Here is a 15,128-nt window from a genome sequence, read left to right as displayed (position 1 = left end):
GACAAATCCAATCTGGCCCATTAGTCCATTTTCAATCATTGACAAAGACATTGCAGGAGTTCTATCGGCAAAGACCTGCACATTGAGGCTCAGTTTGGGTTCTGCCAGGGTCACTCAGCTTCATACCCAACTATAGTCCCCGAGTCTCTCTGGACCCTTAGTCCCCAGAAGAGGAGGGGTTTATCCCTGGATGAGTTGGGCAGCATAGTCAGTGCAGGCTTGAAGAGCTGGATTTTCTTGGGCTGTCATTTTCTTTGTCCTTTGTTCTAATTGGTTCCAGAACCTAAAATGTGTTGTCTTAAGAAACTATTCTGAATACTGTTACAAAACTGATGATAATACTCAACAAGTCATATCCTAGAATGTAACCAGGCTGGATAAATCCTAGTTTTTTTATTAGACACGATGGAGGTGAGTTACAGAACTAATTGATAAGAGTTTCCTAATAAACGTTTAACAAAAAGAATAAAACATTTTATTAAACAAGAAAATGAATTGTATTACACCAGGCCAATAAAGGTTGGAAATATCCAGAAATGAACACAAGAATGATTCTAATATTCCCAATCCTTCACCCTAGTTATAACTTTACAGATGTGTACAAATTTGAAAAGATAAAACAATCTACTATGTCTACCTTGTACTCTAATAATCAGAATATGTATGCAATATATGTGAACCAACTGGCGAACTGTGGTCAGATGCATCACATTTCAAAATACATAACACATATGACCAAAGTAGATTGTATAGGTTTCTTGCACTGTGAGCCAAATCATGGGCGATTTTAATCCACATGTGAACTGGAAAAATCAGATTGGCTGCAGTAGCCTGGATACGGAGTTCATAGACTGCTTCCAAGATAGTTTTGAATCAACCAGAGAACTGGTTATATTAGACTTGACATTGTACAATGTGACAAAGTCAAATAACGACCTTGGGTAATTCGAGGTAGCAGCAACCAAAATATGATCGAATTTTACATCCACTGGGAAAGAGGGAAGAATGGGTCTAGAGACTAAATTCTATGTAATATTAATGATCATTGATCTAGTATCTGCCATTTATATCATTGCATAGGTGATTACCACATTGGTAATATTATTCACACCTGAACGTGGAATATCAGTTCACTTCAGACAATTCAAGATATTGTGTATCTTGTCACAATTGCAGTTAATCCAGAGCTGGTGTAATATGAGGATATTACTGCAGAGAAGGCATCCATTTGATCCATCACGTCTGTACTGAGCTTTTTGAAGAGTTATCCAGTCAGTCGTATTCCCCTGCTCTTCCTGTCCTTGCAATTTTCTCTTGTTCAATTTTTTTATCCAGTTCTCGTTTGAAGACTACTGTCAGGCTGTGCATTCCAAGTCCAAGCAACTTCTGAAAAAAAAAATTTCCCCTTATTAACCTCTTTTTGTCAGTTTCTTAAAACTGTCCTCATGTTGTCAATCCTTATGGTCACTGGTTTTGATTTGATTTGATTTATTATTGTCACATGTATTAGTATTGTTTCTTGCATGCTATACAGACAAAGCATACCATTCATAGAGAAGGAAAGGCGAGGGTGCAGAATGTAGTGGTACAGCCATAGCTAGATCAACTTAATGTGAGCTACGTCCATTCAAAAGTCTGATGGCAGCAGGGAAGAAGCAACTGGTACATGACCTCAGACTGTTGTATCTTTTTTCTGACGGAAGAAGATGGAAGAGAGTATATTTGGGTTGCGTGGGGCCCTTAATTATACTGGCTGCTTTTCCTGAGGCAGTGGGAAGTATAGACAGAGTCAATGGATAGGAGGCTGGTTTGTGTGATGGTTCTTTCAATTTACCCTATCTCAGCCCTTCATTTAACTCTAAGTCATTTACCTCACCCCTGGGAACATTCTAGATCATCTCTTTTATACCTTCTCCAACGCCTTAAGTAATGTTAATGTTGTGATGTCACCTCAGTGATAAAGCAAAGCTATCGGTTTACTATTGGTATTTAAAGTGGATGTAACTTTGAATGACTGCCTGCTGGAACTAGATTCAGTTGTAGTTTTCAAAAGAGGATTGGGTAAATACTTGAAGGAGGAACAAATGCAGGGCTATGGAGAAAAAGCAAGGTAAATGGGACTGTTCTTCAAAAGAGCAGGTACCAACTCAATGGATCAAAAGGCCTCCCTCTTTCCTGATATTATTATACTTATCTGACTTTATAAAGAAGTTAATACTTGAATAAGACAATGAAATAAATGAAAAACTAGATTAATAATGAACAAAATACTGTACAACTGACTTCTGCAAAATGTACACCTGTTACAAATACGGAGTGCCATAGGTTGTGTTGGGTCCTTTATTCCTGTAAAGATTATTAGATCCAGATCTGGCTGTTGATACATTTTTATCAATATGTAAGTTTCCAATATTATTTTCACTGCATTTATACACTAAAACATCGGCACAAATATTGGGGGGGAGGCGGGGGTGATACAACAAGAAATTGGGATTCTTGAATTCTTTTTATGCTCGGATTTAACTTTTTCTGTTGTAATTGGTGTTATGACATGATTCTCATGGTATCCTGACTCCCATTCAGAGTTCTCCCATGATTGTTGTTTCTTTCATTCGTTTAATATTGTTTAGCATTCTGAAGACATTTTAATTAATCTTTCTGGTAATGTGACTTCAAGACCAGTAAGTGAAATATACTGTTTTGTTTATTTCAACTATCTGTTAAGTTAATTTGAGATTGTGCAAACAAAGCCGCCTGTACTTAATTTTTGACTACCTATACTGGATAATTTGACATTCTTTCAAGTGGAATTAAATTAGGATTAAGCAACAGCTATGTATTGGTAGCATATTTTGACACTAGGTATAGAATAAAAACACCACCAGACCAGAAGGTCACATTGTACGTCTGATCCCAGGTTTAATCTTAGCTTTGCACAATTCAAACATAGTTGAAACTGACAAGGTCAGTGGTTGAGATGCTGCAAATCGTCTGATTTTATTTTTCTTCTTTCCGTTGAGTCTGGATCTAGCCTGAACACACGAGATGGTGCAACATAACCCATGCCCACTCCCCCTAGCCACTGCCACCACTGATTAAAGGCAAAAATCAGTATTAAATCAGAGTGAGAGTCTGGATCAATTGAGCAGAGATTCTTCCAGCACCTTCTCAAAACGTAAGGGAGCTTCACAAACTTGCAATCCTTTCACAGGTGACTTGTAGCAATATTAAAAACCATTAAAAAATGGTTTATGTGCAAATATAATTTTAAATTCTGACCCTGAAAAATGATTAATTTCAAGTTTGCTTGTGCTGTAATAGTATTGGCATAACTCCGTTTAACTTTGTACTAGCAGTGAGATTGTAACATGTGTAAGTGGAAAATTTGGTCTAACAATACTATGATGTAAATATATGCATGGACTAAATATTGGAGTGTCCCCTTACTTTAAACTTACTGAGTTAGATTTTGACTCTGGTAAATGTGTTTTAGTTTATTTCTGCATGATGTGATTGTTGAGGAAAATGATTTCTTACTGATAGTTCCACTGTTTGCTTCCACAGGAGTGAAGCATCCATTTAGTTTTCTATTGGCCTATTTTTTGTAAACTGAAGTAGTAAACTGAATGGAGACAAATATTGCAGAGTAATTACTTACTTGCCATCCACCTGACATGTATAATTAATTGATTCCGAAAGACTGCCTTCTCTGCTTCTGACAATTAATATATTCCTAGTTATAAAAAGGACATCTCTCACTCCAAGTCTTTTATGTTAAAAATAATCCATGAGAGAATTTCTTTGAAATTCAAAGTGGACTTCACACTTCCTCTAAAGACATCCAGAAATTTACATGACATCCTTTCAAAAATCAATGTAATCATTTCTTTACAAAATACTCCTAGGATTATCTCTTGATGTTTCTGGTACTTGAGAATCACCCCTGTGGCTATCATAAAGCAAGTTAATTAAAGAACTGGAGCCAAATTCAGTTTTTTATATACAAAATTTCAAATCATATGTTGTGTCTCTAGGTATCATTGATAATTTGATAAATTAAACTTGTCCTGACCAGTGTGAAAAATGAAACATTGATTTCAAGACCAAACTGATACCAATGTGACATTTCGATGATAAATCAGAAAATACATGCATATAATCCTTAATCTGTCAAATACTTGAAAAATAATGCAGGTTTAATGACTTGCCATCCTCTAACTAGGGTGTTAAAATGAGACCTTGCCTGCCTGTTTTAAGATCTCATGGCAGAGGAGAACACAGTTCTCCTGATACCTTGTTCAATATTACTCACTTAATGAACACCACCAAACATGTTAACTGGTTGTTTATCTCATTGCTGTTTGTGGGCCCAAAGTGACAGCTGTCCCCCCCATGTAACAGTGACTGCAAATGTGATAAGATGCAATTTAAATACAAGTTATTTTTCTAAAGTTCCAGTTGTCAGATGTTGGGCCCAGTCGACGAATTATAAATTTTGTGCACCTTCTTACCCCTGCCGTATCCCTCCCTCAGGCCCCAGGTCTCTTGAGCATTGCATCCAATGAGCTTCCAGCCAGCCTGTCTCTTTGCACTGCATTTCAAAATGTCTCTGCTCTGTTAAATATGGTCTTTCTTGTTCACAATCTTATCTCGGAGGAATGCCATAGCATTTTAAGCCTAATGTAGACTGGCTGTTAGATGGTAACTCCTTCCCTCTCGCTGATGCCACATGCACTGTTCCATTGCGTATCTTGGTCTAACCGTGTGGTAGTGGCAGCCGGGCATTCAACAGCAAATCGCACCTTGGCTCTACTTGAACTCCTAGCTCATTCTTCATGCATGAACATTTCATCTGCACCACACTTTGCACCTCTTCTTCAACAGCCTCTTCATCTACTACTTTCCCTCTGCTCTCAGGGACCAGACACAGTCATCAGTAAATTCTCGCCTATTCATTCCCAGTCTCTGCACTGAAAGATCTTTTATCCTGTATAAATTCAACTACCACAGGTTCATTCTCATCATTCCACAGTTGGTTTACTAATCCTCCTGTCTTCCACATGCACTCTCCCACAAGCATAACTGTCATGGATACAGGATTGGATAACTAACAGAAAACATGTGGGTTATTTTCAGGTGTGCAAACTGTATCTAGTTGAGTGCCACAGGGATCATGTGGCCTCAACTATTTACGATCTGTGTTAATGACTTGGTTGAAGGGACTGAGTATTGTGGTCAAATTTGCTGATGGAAACCAAGTTGTGACAATGCAAGGAGTCTGCAAAGGCATATACATTGACTAAGCGCGTGGGCAAAAAAATTGGCAGATGGCATATAATGTTAGAAAGTATGAGCTTGTCCATTTTGGTTAGAAAGTATGAGCTTGTCCATTTGGTAGGAAGAAGAGAAAAGCATAATGTTTTAAATGAAAAAATGCTGCCGAACAGAGTGATCTAGGTACATAGAACATTACAGCGCAGTACAAGCCCTTCGGCCCTCAATGTTGCGCCGACCTGTGAAACCAATCTAAAGCCCATCTAACCTACATTATTCCAATATCATCCATATGTTTATCCAATGACCATTTAAATGCCCTCAATGTTCGCAAGTCCACTACTATTGCGGACAGGGTATTCCACGCCCTTCCTACTGTCTGAGTAAAGAACCTACCTCTGACATCTGTCCTATATCTATCACTCCTCAATTTAAAGCTATGTCCCCTTGTGCTAGCCATCTCCATCCAAGGACAAAGGCTCTCACTGTCCACCCTATCTAATACTCAGATCATCTTATATGCCTCTATTAAGTCACCTCTTAACCTTCTTCTTCCTAACAAAAACAGCCTCAAATCCCTCAGCCTTTCCTCATAAGACCTTCCCACCATACCAGGCAATGTGAATTGTAAATTGTAAGCATTCAGGTACAGTGGGAAGGCAAATGGCCTGTTAGCCTTTATTGCAAAAGCTGGATTTATTGTAAGATGTTGAATATAAATCTAATGAAGTTTTGCTGAACTATACTATTTGTTTTATTTATCTGTGTCACAAGTATGCTTACATTAACACTGCAAAGAAGTTACTGTGAAAATCCACTAATCGCCACACTCCAGCATTTGTTCAGGAGAATTTAGCATGTCCAATGCACCTAACCAGCATGTCTTTCAGACTGTGGGGGGAAACCGGAGCACCTGGAGGGAACTCGCACAGACAAGGGGAGAACATGATGACTTTACACAGATAGTGACCTAAGCCCGGAATTGAATCTGGGTCCCTGGCACTGTGAGGCAGCAGTGTCGCCCAGTACGGAGCATTGAGGCTTTAATTGGAGTTCTGCGAAAGGTGGGAACAGGTTTGGGATGAGACAACATGTTCCAGGTCTTTGAAAAGGAACGTGAGACTGGGGATGGGATGGTAGTTTGCAAGGATGGTGAAGTTGAGGCTTGTTTTTGTGGGGAAGGAAGTGATGATAGATATAAAAGAGAGAGAAAGCATGAGAAACATCTGAAAGATTAAACAATTGAGATTAATTATGATTGTAAATGTTTAAAACTTTAGGAGAGGAATTTCATTTGCTCAGATGTGTAATTTACTGAAGAGCCTTAACCTAAAATTTCAAATTTCTCATGCCTGCCACAATGCATTCTAAGCAACATATATATAATGTACTGAGAAAATTAATACCGGGATCATGACTCTGTTTGAATCTGCATCCTTAATTATTGCAAAAGGTACATCAGAATGCTGCCTGAATCGTTTTTTTTGTCAGATTTCCTCATTAAAACAAAATCAGCACTCAAGTACATATTAAAACTAAAGGGAGAACAATCACCTTGTTTCTTGTTCATATCTATGACATATTCAAGAATAGCTTGACTTTAGAAGTACTAAGGATTATATGCTCACTTTTTTGATTTATTTCTTTGCTCTCTCTAAGCCAGGTAGTTAATATATACATTATGCATTTGGAAATATACACCACTAAGGTAGAGCAGTTACTGTGGAAAAGGCTAGCACTATTTCCATACCAGGCTCTTGAACGTCCAAATCATTTAAAAGAAATATTATCAATAGTATCAAAACTCTTGTGATTGAGTTAGTAAATCTTAGTAAGAGTAAACTGGTCCTAGAGTCCCTGGACTGAGGGAAAATCAGGCAGAATTTTCACTTCTGACAGTTCATGATGAAGCTTGCATGTGTGGACCATGATGAGAATGGTTTTAAACTTAGAATGGTATACATAATGGACAAACAGTCTACACAAACGACACTTAACAGCTGAATAATAGCCACCCAGTAAAAGACCAGTTATTAATATTATCTAATGCTGGATATTAATGGGCATGGAAAATGTGAGATAGGATGCATATCCAGTCGGAGCCAGTCAATCTATACCTCAGTAAAGAGAGAACCTGTTTAGGAAAATAGATAAATTAAAGAACAACCCAGCACGGGAAACAGGCCCTTCGGCCCAACGAGCCCGCGCCGCCGCATCACCCTACACCTATTCTACCCTGCATGTCTACGAATGGAACCCTACTCAGTCAGATTCAGGGAAGAAATAGTGCCAATTTGGTAAAAACCGATTAGCCTAAGAGCACATCTTTGGGGTGTGGGAGGAAACCGGAGCGCCTGGAGGAAACCCACGCAACCACAGGGAGAATGCGCAAACTCCCACAGACACAGGCCCAAATCCATGTGTCTGCACAGCCAGCAGTGCTAGTCACTGAGCTGTTGTGGCGCCCGTCTACCGGTCCAGGATCAAGCACACACACCGACATGAAGTACTAGGCCACTCCTGGACTTCCAAGAGCAGCCCACGCACGACCTGCCGTGTGCATGCCCCTCGCTTGACACGAGGTGGACCTCCACCTGTGGAATAAAGACAAAAAATATTAATCATACAGCCTGCCCTTCCGGTGTCTCCCGAGGTTTAACCCTATTTAATAGCCCCTACCATATCCCTCCATTCTCGTTTCACTCATGTGCCTATCTAACTGCATCTTAAACGAGTCCAACGTTCCTGCCTCCACCACCGTACTCGGTAGCGCATTCCAGACCCCCACAACTCTCTGCGTAAAGAACCTTCTTCTCACCTCCAAATTATACCTCCCCCCCCCTCACCCTTAAATGATGACCTCTCGTGTTCGTACCCAGTCTAGGGAGCAGTCTCTCACTATTAACTCTATCTATTTCCTTCAGTATCTTATATACTTCTATCATGTCCCCTCTCAATCTCCGTCTTTCCAAGGAGAATAGCCCCAGTTTCTTCAATCTCTCCTCGTAACCCAGTCCCCCCATGCCAGGCAACATCCTGGTAAACCTCCTCTGCACCCTTTCCAGAGATTGTTAGAAAATCCAAAGGATTAGACTGTAATTGTCCCTGAAATGAATCAATCTGCAAATTATATTGAAATTTTTTGAGGAGATATAGAAGGCCTTGATATAAAAACAGAAAATGCTGCCGACTGCAATACTGCAGCAAATTAGACAAAAGAGAGGATGGGTCACACAAATGCAAACTTATACACTAACATCTCCAGTCTGAAATGTTTGGGACCAAGATATTTCTGGATAAGAAAACATTCTAACACCAAGCATGCGAATTGGTATAAATATTTACCCTTAACCTAAAACAGTGATACAACATTATAAAGCAGTAAAAAAAAGTTTAATTTATCCAACTATTGTAGAGCAGATGATGCAATTTGGACAGTATTTACATTAATGGTACTGGCAGTAACAGCAATGGTGGTAACTTCAGCAATAGCCACTTCACTAGAGTTATTTAAAACCACTGGAGCCATAGTTTGTTGCTGAGCATTCTGGATCTATACTTTCAAAAGTTTCTCAATGCTGTACACTTACATGATTTGCCAGATGGTGTCAAATACAATGCCCTGAATATCACCTGAGTTGTATTCTGCAATGCCTATTCTGGACAGTTTGCACAATAACACCTTGGCTGGTTTGAATGCTGTGGAATTGTCTGATTTGCCTCAGTATTGTAGACAGCAGCTGTTGTCCAACATAGAAAGTAGGATTAGACAATTTGGCCCTTCAAGCCTCTTCCACCATTCAATATGATCATTGCTGACCCTTTATCTCAATGCCATATTCCCTTCTGTTTCCTGTTTGTCAACCAATTCTCGATCCATGCCAATATATCACCACCTATCCCATATGTTTTATATTTGACCATTAACCTGTTATGGGGACTTTATCAAAAGTTTTCTGAAAATCCAAATGCACCACATTCACTTGTTTTCCTTTTTCTGTTCTATTTGTTATATCCTCAAAATATTCCAGTAGATTTGTTAAGTGTGATTTACCAACAGCAAGCTGCTGAAACAGACTCGGCTCTTTCAAGTTTTATAAGCCATAGGACTAAAGAATGTTTGCTTCGGAGGTGGATACAATGATGGCTAATGATTCCTTGGTATTTTCTGAACTGAATGCATTGGTGAATTCAGACTGAGCGGTTTCTGAGTAATTAACCAGGGAAGTGCTGCAGGAGAGAAGCGAGGAGGCAGTGGTAATGCAGACGGATGTGGAAGAGCAGGAATAGTTCATCTGGACCCTCAAGCCTGCTCTGGCACTTAAGCTCATAGCTGCTCTGATTGTGGTCTCAACTCTACTTTCCTGTCTACCCCCATAATCTTTGACTCACCTGTCAATCAAGAATCTATCTCATTCAGTCTTAAAATATTCAGTGACCCTGTTTCCACTGCTCTCAAGGGAAGAGAATTTCATGGACTAACAACTGTCTGAGAGAAAAAAGTTCTCCTCACAAGGTGGAGATTCAGGTATGTATTTCAAAGAGGTGCTGGAGATTGGCATTAAAATGATTTGACTCCCTTTCAAGACTCTGCCATTTGAAGACAGGGCAAACTTAATACTGACGGCCAAAGTCAGACCACCCATCTGGCATCCCATAGTCCCTAATGGAGCAAGCCCACATTCAACAATCTGGCAGCCCCATCTTATGATGGCTTACTTGCTGGTTTACTGTAAACGTTACCAACTGCAACCTGGTAACTAACCCAAGTGACGAGGTCTGGGTTTCGACCTTTCACGGATTATCTGGACAACCCTCAACCGCTTGAGTATAAGCCAGGGAAGATGTGGCCACAAGTAGAATGTGAGGAACAGCTCAAATTGTGACGATGGCCATCCACATCAGACAATTTCCCATATCATAGAATCATACAGTGCAGAAGAGGCCCATCGAGCCCACACTGACACATGAGAAGCACCTGAACTCCCACATATCCGTTCCTGTTGACATCACAATGATTTACTGTCAGCTGAAGCCATTGAATGGTTTGTTAACATCGACAGCGAATGATGACTGCTTCCCTAGTCAACGCATAAAAAAAGGTTAAAGGTATTATGTAAATATGTTGTTTCTTCTAGCATGTCTCAAGCTGTCTTGTGCATATTATAGTTTTTGACTGCCTCTTACTGTGTAGAATATAAATAATTTTTATAGCTGTTATCCTGAATTAAAGAGCCTGAAAATTCCACTCATTTGAAATCATTTATCTTTTATATTGTGAGAAGTGACACAGATCAGCTGAGTGATGGAGTTCTTAATTGGGTGCATGCAGTTGGAGGATTTTTCAAGGAGTTTGACATACCTGAGGCAATGAGTCATTTGATTGGCACTTCATCCACTCCCTGACTCACTGGTGTACTCTGCAATGTGCACTGTTTATTCCAAAGGCTTCTTCTACAGCAGTTCCCAAACAGTGACCACCTCCACCCAGGATAGGGGCAAATGTTACATGGGAACACCTCACTTCCAAGTGACATGCCATCCTAACTTGGGCACATATCTCTGTCCCTGTATTGTTGCTGAAATAAAATCCATTATAGGAGCATCTTCATCACATGAACTGCAGTGGCCCAAGAAGATAGTTCACTGTCATTTTCTCAAGCAATTAAGAATGGACAATAAATAATGCCGGTGCAACGATGTTCGCATCTTTTGAAGGAATTTAAATATATGGTTTGTCTGGCAAGGGCAGTTTCATTTTTTAGACTCCTTTCTCCATAATATGGTATCGATGTAATGATTCTGTTGTCTGTCCATCTTTCAGCGCTGACTTTCTGTACCAGGAAGGCCTTGGGGACGATGTGAGATAGATTATTACTATTCTCTTCAAGTTCCCTTGATTAGGAAATGGAATATGTGTAGTTAGGAATTAATACTCACCAATAAACGACTGAATTGATTTCTAACATCTTAACATAATTTTTATTTCAGCAGACTCAGAAATTCTTTGCAAAGACACAACAAATGTCCTTCTACTGGATTTGTCTCTCTGTTAACAAAGACTTCAAGAAGGCAGTTTCAGGTTTCCTTTCCCAAAGGATTGTGTTAGTCTATGCACAAAGGTTAATGTAATCTTAATAACTTGGAAATACTTTATAGCAATTTCTATGAACTTGACACTTTCTGGTTAATTGATTCAACATTCTGGGAATTTGTTCTGCTTTTGTGAACAACAAATATGAAGGAAAATAATTACAACTTTAAGTACCTTTTCTTCTATGTTGTCAAAAGCTGTGCATTATTTGGAGAAGGTTATTTGATTAGTGCTAACATTTCGATTGCTTTTACTTTGGTTTTAATGTTTATTTGGTTTTGAAAAGTTATGTAGTGTCCCTTAGAATATTTGTAAGTTGATCATGAACCTTAAGTATTGTACGTCTTTATTGGTTCTGAACATTTTGGATCAATTATCTGGTACAAATGATGATAAAGGGCTGAGAAATTAACTGCCACAGACAGCAAATGTTCAGGATAGTAGATGGATTGCCATCAGGAAAGATCGGAAGAGGCAGAAAGTACAGGAATCTTCAAGGTGTGTGCCACTCCCAAACAGAACTTCGCATTGGACTGGTTAGTCATGGCAATAATTTGAATGTGTGCAGTCCAGCCCAGGATACGAGTGGACAAGGAACTGCAGAATAGGGAACAGCGAAGTGTGGAAATGTAGGTATAGGAGATTCCATTGTTGGGGGACAGACAGGCATTTCTGTAATTGTCACTTGGTGTGTTTTCTTTCTAGTGCCAGAGTGAGGGACATCATGGAACTGGTGCAGAATATTTTGTAGAGGGAATGGGAGTGAGTCATAAGTTTTGGAACATGTTGATACTAATGATGTAAAGATGGAAGATATTGAGGTCCTACAGCAGATGTTCAGTAGAAGGGAAGAAGATTAATAAATAAGACGTCAAGGGTAGTAAGCTTTGGAAGATAGGGAGGATTGTTGTGTGTCTTAAGGCGTGGTGCAGTAGGGGGGGCTTCAGCTATGGGGGACATTGGGATCAGTTCTGAGGCTGAGGGCATTTACTCAAAAGGGACAGCTTGCATTTCAATACGATTGGGACCTCATAATGGAGGTTCACTAGTGTGGTTGGGTGGGTTGAAACTAAACTGGCAAGGGACTGGTGACCAGTACATAATTGTGGAAAAAGGAACAAGGTGCATAAAATGAATGTGTTGGGCAATACTAAAGAAAGGAGTAGCCCTATATTGAATGGAATGGATAAGGAAGGACTATGGGGAATGAAAGGATGTTGTTACTATGCATATATTAAATGCGCAAAATATGGTGAATAAGGTTGGTGAGCTACAGCACAAATATCATGGGAATATAATGTAGTAGCAATGACTGAAGCTTGACTTAAAAATGGTGAGGATGGTTGGATGGCAATATTGATTAGGGAAGACATTGTAGAGTTGAAATTATAGGATGTTCTTGAAGGACCAAGGAGAGAATCAATTTGGATAAAAGAATTGAGAAGCAAAAAGATTATGGGTACATTACTGAGGGTATTTATTGGCCTCCAAACATTGGCAGAAGTAGGTGAGCAAATCTGCAAGGAATCACAGAGATGTACAAGAACTATGAAGTGGTGATATTGGGTGACTTAACATGATCCCAATTGACATTTGAGTGATTAAAGTAAAATTCGCACCACACAAGTGCCAGGCAATGGTCGTCTCCAACAAGAGAGGATTTAACCATCGCCCCTTGACATTCCCCCACTATCAACATTCTGGGGGTTATCATTGACCAGAAACTGAACTGGAGCCTTATAAATACTGTGGCTACCAGAACAAATCAAAGGCGAGGAACCCTGAGGCAAGTAACGCATCTGACTCGCTAAAGCCTGTCCACCATCCACAATGTACAAGTCAGGAATGTCATGGAATATTCTGCACAACGCCCAAGAATCTTGACACTATCCAGGACAAAGCAGCCTGCTTGATTGCTACCTTTCCACAAACATTCAATCCCTCCACCAGTGGCAAACAGTGGCAGCCTTGTACACGATTTACAAGATGCACTGCCAGAATTTACCACGGTTCCTTGGGCAGCATTTTCAAAACCCACGACCACTGTCATCTAGAAGCACAAGAGCAGCAAATATCTGGGAACACCACTAGCTGGAGGGACCCCTCCAAGTCACCCATCATCCTGACTTGGAAAATATATCACCTTTGATTCACTGTTGCTGGGTCAAAATCCTGGAATTCTTGGAAAATGTATTGCCTTTCATTCACTGTGCTGGGTCAAAATCCTGGAATTCCTTCCCTAACTGCATAGTGGGTGTACCTACACCAACGGAGGATTTTCATAGTAACTTCATTGCAGAGGGCTTATATCCATGGGGGGGAGATAATGTTTGCCATAATTTTCCAACCTTCCCTAGATACAGGGGAGGTGAAGGAGGCATGGCAGGTGGCAACTGAGAGCCCCTTATGTAAGGACTGATGTAAGGATAGTCCTAGCAACTACCGGCCAGTTAGTTTACTGTGTGTAGTTAAAGTTTGAGGAACAATCAGGGAAAATAATTAGCAGGCACTTGGTGAGGTTTGAGTTAATTAAGGATGACTCAAACCTCGCCAAGGTTTTTATAAATCCATGTATTTATAAAAAGCAGTTTTTTTTTGACGAAGTAACAGAGAAGGTTGATGAAGGGAATTCAGTGGTGTTGTTGTATGGAGGGAATCATTTGATAGAAGTACCACTTAAGGGGCTGGTTAACAAAATTGAGCTTCACAGGAGGGTCATTGTCAATTTAAATATAAAAATTGGCTGAAGGACAGCGGATCATGATGAATGCTTTGTAAGAATGGAGGATGGTAGACAGCGGTGTTCCTCAAGGGTTAGTGCTCGGACCACTTTATTTTTGAAATATATAAACAACTTGGATATTGGAATGCAGAATAAAATCTCAAAATTTGCCTGTGATAGCAAACCTAGAGGAATGGCAGACACTGAGAATGATGCTAATGGGAGGCACTGAGGATGATGCTAATTAGTTGCAAAAGGACATAAATAGGCAAGCAGGATTAGCAGACAGTTGTCAAATAAAATTTAAAACTGAGAAGTGTAAGATGACACATTTTGGCAGAAGTGGTAGGGAGAGCAAGATAGACTAAATGGCACAGCTGTAAGTAATGTGCAGGGGCTTAAGAACCACGGGGTCTATGTGCAAAGACCTTCAAAGGTAGGACATACTGAGAGAATATTTAGCAAACCAAATGGCATACATAGAGCTATTGAGTAAAAACCAGGGAAGTTATGTTAATTCTGTATAGCATGCTGATTATTCCACAACTAGAGTGTTGCATCCGGTTCTAGTCATCACACTCTAGGTCAGATGTCAAGTTCTTTGAGACGATGCAGAGGAGAATTATCAGAATGGTTTCAGAGATGGTGTATTTAATTGCAAGATTAGATTGCATAAGCTGGAGTCTTCATAGAATCCTACAGTGCAGAAGGAGGCCATTTGGCCCAGTGAGTCTGCACCAATCACAATCCCACCCAGGCCCTATCTCCAGAACCCCAGACATTTACCCTAGCTAGTCCCCCTGACACTAAGGGGCAATTTAGCATGGCCAATCCACCTAACTCACACATCTTTGGACTTCTTGGAGCAAATGCAATTGATGGGAGATTTGATAGAGGTGTGCAACAATTTGACTGGTTTGATAAGCCAGACAGGAAAAACTGTCCTTGTTGGCTGATGGTACAGGACTATGGAACACAGATTTAAGATTTTGGGTGAGAAATGCAGGGGGAAATGTGAGGAGGAACATTTTTCTGCAT

At 40.0% G+C, this 15,128-nt stretch overlaps 1 protein-coding gene across 3 annotated transcripts in view; it reads left to right on the top strand.

Moving 5' to 3' along the window:
• The window catches only part of LOC145351821 (kelch-like protein 3), a 114,939-nt gene that overhangs the window by 4,052 nt on the left and 95,759 nt on the right, over positions 1-15,128 (top strand). The window lies entirely within an intron of this gene.

The sequence above is a fragment of the Carcharhinus amblyrhynchos genome, chromosome 13 (assembly GCF_965287045.1).
Source record: "Carcharhinus amblyrhynchos chromosome 13, sCarAmb.v2.hapA, whole genome shotgun sequence".
Lineage (NCBI taxonomy): Eukaryota > Metazoa > Chordata > Chondrichthyes > Carcharhiniformes > Carcharhinidae > Carcharhinus > Carcharhinus amblyrhynchos.
Note: the sequence above shows the minus strand (reverse complement) of the source record. Positions and strands in the feature narration are given on the sequence as shown.